Source organism: Silene latifolia, chromosome X, assembly GCF_048544455.1.
Source record: "Silene latifolia isolate original U9 population chromosome X, ASM4854445v1, whole genome shotgun sequence".
NCBI classification, from domain to species: domain Eukaryota; kingdom Viridiplantae; phylum Streptophyta; class Magnoliopsida; order Caryophyllales; family Caryophyllaceae; genus Silene; species Silene latifolia.
The window spans coordinates 83173838-83180703 of record NC_133537.1 but is presented as its reverse complement, the minus strand read 5'-3'; the positions used below and the strand labels follow the sequence as shown (position 1 = coordinate 83180703).

At 40.4% G+C, this 6866-nt stretch overlaps 1 non-coding gene across 1 annotated transcript; it reads left to right on the top strand.

The window, feature by feature from the left end:
• Positions 1 to 6365: 6365 nt before the first annotated feature.
• On the top strand, positions 6366 to 6472 carry LOC141624177 (small nucleolar RNA R71). Its single transcript, XR_012533987.1, has one exon. It is a non-coding gene; the product is annotated as a small nucleolar RNA R71 (small nucleolar RNA).
• Positions 6473 to 6866: the final 394 nt, after the last annotated feature.

The following is a 6866-nucleotide window of genomic DNA, read 5'->3' as shown; positions in this document are numbered from 1 at the left end:
CAATTTCTTCAAACTACTAAGCCTAGAAGGATACCAATAAATCACCTCCAAAATGTGTCAAGCTAGGGTACCTTTGTCCTCAATCGTTAAATGCTTTTGTCAAGAGTAGACTCCCTATGGTGTTAGAAACACTGGAGGATCGCGGAATTCCCCCTCTTGCCTAGACAAGAAGAAGGGTCGTCCCCTCTCTACCATGCACAAAAATGGATACGGTGGATAAAGGGATCGATAGAATTTGAGTTTCATTTTGGGAGCTTGCTTTGTTTTTGTTTTCCCCCCAATTTCTTGTGGCATTTGACATTTGAGAACACTTTCTTGCCATTTCTTTTTGATTTTTGGCATTTCAATACTTGACAACTTTTTGCATTTCTTTTTGAACATTTTCAAAGTCACCCCAATTAGTAACGAGGGTGCCTTGTATTTGAAGCTTAGGAGTCTATTTTTGCTCCTCTTTTCTTTTGATGCATTTTTGCAAACTTTCTTTCACTTTTCATTTCATTGAACTCAAATTGATTTCTTTTTGTGCCCATTCCCTTTGATGACAAAAATATATGGTAGAACATGGATGATGGATGTATGGGTGCATGGTTTCAAGGGTCACCTTGGAATAAACGGTAGCCAAGGAGTTATCACACCACAAGGTACTCTTGACTAGGCCTTAATCCATGGGTCAAAGGATACTAGCATGACACATCCTAGGGTGTTTTACAAGTATTCTAACAAACAAAGTCTTAAGAAGAAAAAGCATCTACTAGGGCCTATATACACTTGTCAAGTTTCCCAAGTAGATGGTTTCGCAAAATTTTTCTAACATGCAAACTACATGCCATGATGCAACTAACATATAAACATCCTAATGCAAATGTTTCTACCAACTAATATGACAAATAAACTAAATGCAAGTCCTAAATTCACATTGTTATACCGCATCAATCAAAATAAAGCCACATAGTCATTAACATAAAGAGGAAAAAGGAGATTGGAAAGATCATACCATGCGGTCTTCAATATCCTCATGTCTCGGATGTGGCGTAGTCAATCAATGTGAAAAAGGATAAAACAAACACAATATATACAAGACAATATATACAAAGGAAATGAACTTGTTTTTGGGTTTTCAATTTTTCCAATTTTTATGATTTTTGAAATTTTTCAATTTTTATGGGTTTTTGAATAAGAGTTAAATGTTAGAATTCCCATCCCCACACTAATATGGGCATTGTCCTCAATGGCCAAAATGACGGAAATTATGCAAAGATGATGCATGATTTCTATACTAAATGCAATTCTATACTAAGCTATACTACATGATGCATGGTTTTTGTTATGACGGAGAGGATAATTTAGATTACCTCCCGTTGTGTATGCATTAACTTCCCCAAACCGAGTGAGACACTATTGCTAATGTCCAAGGATGGGTATAGTTCACGCACACACTATGCTATGCATGAAACTAGTTTGTCATTTTGGATTTTACAAATGGGAACAATAAAGACACCTAAATGGTACCGAGGTGTGAGTCCTTTGATGTTGCTAGGACTAAACCAACAATGATCAAAATGAAATAAAATACAAAGAGATATAGACAAACCATGGGAGTGTAGGAGTCTCCAAGGCTTGCTAGTCTTCCATCATGCTATCATCATCACCACTTCCCTCATGAGAAGTGGTCACATTGCCACTTTCCTTGTCACTTTCTTCCTCATCTTCTTCCTCATCATCATCTTCACCATCTCTTTCTCCTTCCATTGCTTCTTCCTCAATATTATCATCAACAACCTTATTATCTCCCACCACGTCCCTAGATGCACCCGGAAATAAGACTTCTCTATCCGCCCAACTAGGCAAAGGACAAGATGGATCAAGGAGTCCTTGCCTAGCTAGATGTAGGAGGGGTGGATATTGAGCCAAATACGCATTTTTCCGATCTTCATGGGCTTGCTTGTGCATTGCTTGCATAAGAAGAGTCACATAGTCTTTCCCAATTTCAATTCCTTCCGGCTTGAACTCTTCATACTCAAAGGGGTAAGGTGGTATGATAATAGAAGAGGAGGGGGTTTCAAGATCACCCTTTTGTTGTTGAATGATATACTCGGCTTCTTCGGAAAGGGGAAGTAGATAATTGGTCCGGTGGACACTTAGGCGACAAATCTTCGAGGGCAAGGTGAATGATCTAGCTTCACTAGTTAGCCATCCATATTTAGTGTCAAGGGGGTTATGGGCAACCCACTTGAACTTGTTAATCATAATGTGCATATCAATAAGATGGCCACCTTCCTTTGCTTTGTACCTCTTATCCTTATTGAAATTAGGATCAAAGTGCTTAGCTAGGACCGTGACTAGCCCGCCATTGACAATAACGGTCGTGCCCTTCTTCCCATTATCAACATTAAGCCATCTATCAACCAGTAGCCTCAAAGAATTGTAAGGCTTGGTGTGAATTCTTCCGATATTCAAAGCCGATTCAAGGAGAATAAAATCGAGTCTTGTGAAATGATTGGTGTCTTTCCTAGCAATTATGGTATTTCCCACAACCTTGTGCCATACTCTTATGCCCGGATGATGGACCAAAAGAGCACGACATGCATGAAAATCCTCAAATTTCTTCCCAGAGATTGCCTCCCAAAGAGGTTCGGAGTCATACTTTCCATAACTCTTGAAATAACTTTCTTCATCACTAAGACCCAAAATTTCACCCAATTCCTTAAAGGTAATGCGTCTACTAACATTAGCTAGACGAAACTCGATATTTTCCCTATTCTCAACTTTGGTGACTTTCAAAGAACTTAAAAATTCCAAGACAAGGGAGGGGTATGTCAATTCCTTTGTTTCAAACAATTTCTCCAACCCCATGGCTTTGAAAAAGGCTTTTGTTTGTTCAAGAACACCCAATTTTTCCAAGGCATCTTTACATATGAATTTGGTGGATTGAATAGATTTCATAGCAAACTTGACAAAGGTATTTCTATGGGTATCGGAAATAAAGGTTACCTCCGGATAATGCAAAAGTTGATTAATTACCGGAGTAGAGGATGTTGATGGTCCCATAGAAGGTTGTTGTTGTTGTTGTACTTCCAAGTTTGGTGTTGCCACCACCATAGCCAAAGCTTTCTTTGTTTGAAGAGCCTTTTGCCTTTGTGAGAGTGCCTTAGCCTTTGGTGCCTTGGTTGCCTTTGTTGCACCCTTAGTCCTTGCCATTGATGAGCTTAACCAAGAAAAGAATGAAAAATCTTCAATATGTAGGATGCCCAAATCGATTTGAAGGTGAAAGGCTTTGCCTTTATGAAAACAAAAATCGACTCAAAGGTTGAAGATTTTGTTCTTGGTTTTTTTTTTTTTGTTGAAGGTTGAGTGATTAATTTGTTGTTGGAAGGGTGGTTTGATTTGTTTTTGTTGAATGTTGTTGAGGGTTTTTGTTTTTATGATGGAGAGGATGAGGGTTTTGATGTTGTGGGTAGTGTTTATGAATGAATGAGTGAATGAATGAAGGTGGGAGGGGTTATAAAGGGACCGAAATTTTCAAAACTGCAGGGGCAATCCGTGCGGATTAGGTACAATCCGTGCGGATTCTGCTTCTTTAATCTTTGCGAAATCTCGCCTAAAGACGGGCGGATTTGGTACAATCCGCTCGGATTGTCTGAACACGGGACGGGCGGATTTCTTCAAAGACGGACGGATTTCAGTCCAGAGATTTTTGCTTGTTTTCCTTTGCTGCAAAGACGGGCGTCTTTTTTACAAGACGGCCGGATTCTTCGAGACGGGCGGATTTTTTGGAATCCGCTCGGATTCTTTAACAGTGGGAAAATTTCAAATTTCAGCTCAGTTCAAGACGGGCGTCTTTTGTGCAGGACGCTCGGATTGCATAAGACGGGCGGATTTTTGGGAATCCGCTCGGATTCTGGTCCTTTGTACCCGGATTCATTTCATTCGTGCACAATGCATTTCCCTTTACCATTCTTCCATTCTTCTTCATTTCTTGTGTTCTTTATTGTGGGGGCATTACTAAGGCATGGATAGCCTAGGCAATTCCCATCCCCACACTAAGGTAAAGCACTACACATAAATTGAAATCGTTAGCCCCTCCCTCACTTCTCTCTTACATGACAATTATTTTGATCAAAGTAAATAAAAATCCAAAAATGACAAAAAATGCAATACAAGAATTGAAATGTAAGTTAGGGAGTTATAAATATTTACAAGTGGTGGTTTAGGGAGGACTCCACCAAACTCTCATTCTTGATGAGATGTCAAGGGGGCATGTTCAAGGTGTTGTTGATGTTGCTCAACACCTTGAAAAAGTAATCAAAAGCTTGTTCATTATTATGGTAGAGGTCCTCAATAGACCGTGGCCCTTGTTGTTGATCATGATCGATGGCATGCCCAATGTAGGGATTAAAAATCCCTTCAAATTCGTCGTCCCAAAGACCACAAACTTCATTGAGTTGATCATTGAAAATCTCTTGCTTAGATGGAGACAACTCTCCCAATTTCTTCTCTTGGCCAATGAGGCCATCCTCTTCTTCCTTGGTTGATTTTGATGAGCTTTGCAAGCTCTCTTTGTCACAATTCACTTGCTCTTTGAATGGAGCATCTTCAATTTTCTTCCTCCATTGGAGTTCCGATTTCTTCTTTTCATCTTTTCGGCTATAATGATCAATCATGAAACATGGCTCATGCAAACGAGGAGCTCTCATGGTCTTGTCAAGATTAAAAGTTATGCTTTCATCTCCCACTTCTAGAGTGAGCTCTCCATGTTTCACATCAATCACCGCACCGGCGGTGTCTAGGAAAGGTCTTCCTAGGATGATTGGAATGTTGGAATCTTCCTCCATATCAACAATGACAAAGTCCACCGGGATGAAAAACTTCCCAATTCGCACGGGGACATCTTCCCATATCCCTAATGGTGTCTTCGTCGATCTATCGGCCATTTGAAGTGTGATGTTGATGCATTTAAGCTCTCCCATTCCCAACCTTTTACTCACCGAGTACGGCATGACACTCACACTAGCCCCTAGATCACATAAGGCTTTGTTGATCGTCGTGTCGCCAATGGTACACGGTATTGAGAAGCTTCCCGGATCCTTTAACTTTGGAGGTGAACTCCCTTGAAGTATTGCACTACTCACCTTAGTGAAGGCGATAGTCTCAAGTTTCCGGATCGACTTCTTCTTTGTGAGGATATCTTTCATGTACTTTGCATAGGCCTAACGTGGTTGATTAATTCCGTGAAAGGAATTGAGACTTCTAAATTCTTCACAATTTCCATGAACTTTCCAAGTTGATCATCAAATTTGGGCTTGGCTTGACGACTTGGAAAAGGAAGTCTAATCACAATGGGCTCCTTCTCTTTGGCCTTGTCTTCATTTTTCTTTGAACTTTCTTCTTTTGATGATTCTCCATCTTTGGAGTTTTGCACAATTTCTTCCTTTTCACTAGCTTCCACAACTTCATCCTCAACTTGCTTCTTCGGTGCTTCATACCTTGTACCACTTCTCAAGTGAATGGCACTAACCGTTTCATGTCTAGGGGGATTACTTTGAGGTGGTAATTGCCCCTTTTGTCTTTGTGAGCTTGAAGATGCTAGTTGAGTCAATTGTGTTTCCAACATCTTGGTGTGAGCTAGAATGTTGTTGTTGGTGGTTTATTTTGCTTGGCTATCTTTTTGCATTTGGGTGAAAAATTCTTGTTGATTCTTTTGCATTTGGAGGACCGCTTTTTGGACATCAAAGCCTTGGTCATTTTGGTGATTGTATGGATTTTGATTTTGGTAACCTTGGTTTTGATTGTAAAAGGGTCTTTGATTTTGGTTTCTCATGGGTGGTGGAGTGTATGTTGTTTGAGGGTTTTGAACATTTTGGCTTTTGTATGAGAGATTTGGATGGAACTTGGTGTTTTCGTTGTAAAAAGTTGAATAAGGGGTACCACTTTTGTAAGCTTGGAAAGCATTAACTTGTTCGGTTGTTCCCCTACACTCACTTGGGTCATGACCCAAAGTTCCACAATTCTCACATATCCCACTTGGGATTGATGAGGATGCCGTCATGGCATTGACATGATGCTTCGATGATTTTGAGTTTTCCTCAAGTCTAGCCATAGCTTGTTCAAACTTCAAGTTGATTGTGTCAATGTGAGCACTAAGTTGAGCACCCAATTGAGTAACGGAGTCCACTTCATGCTTTCCTCCTCTAGTAGCCTTGCGAGGTCTACTATATTGTGAATTATGGACCGCCATTTCCTCAATCTTGTTCCATGTTTGATTGTCATCAACTTCGGTGAACATTCCATTTGATCCCATATTGAGAATGTTCCTAGAATCTTCATATAAACCATTCCAAAATTGTTGCACTAAAAACCATTCGCTAAGTCCATGGTGAGGACATGAGCGACAAATACCTTTGAACCGCTCCCAAGCTTCATACAAAGACTCTTCATCCCTTTGCTTAAAACCCGTAATTTGAGCTCTTAGCATGTTGGTCTTTTCCGGTGGGTAGAATTTTTGTAGAAAGCTAGAGCCAACTTCTTCCAAGAATCTATTCCAAGGGTGGCCTTATCAAGGCCCTTCAACCATTGCTTTGCGGTGCCGATTAAGGAAAAAGGAAATAAGACCCATCTTATTTGGTCTTGAGTCACGCCCGTTTGAGAGATAGCATCACAATAATCGCAAAAGGTTTCCATATGAGAATGAGGGTCCTCACTAGGCATTCCCCCGAATTGGCTCCTCTCAACTAGTTGGATGAAGGCGGACTTGGCAATAAAATTTCCGGTGAGATGTTGCGGTGTAGGAGTACCATTTGGTAGATTCTCCTCGGTGGGTACGGAGTGTGACGAGAATTTTGGCATTGTAGGTGGATTTTGTGGGATAT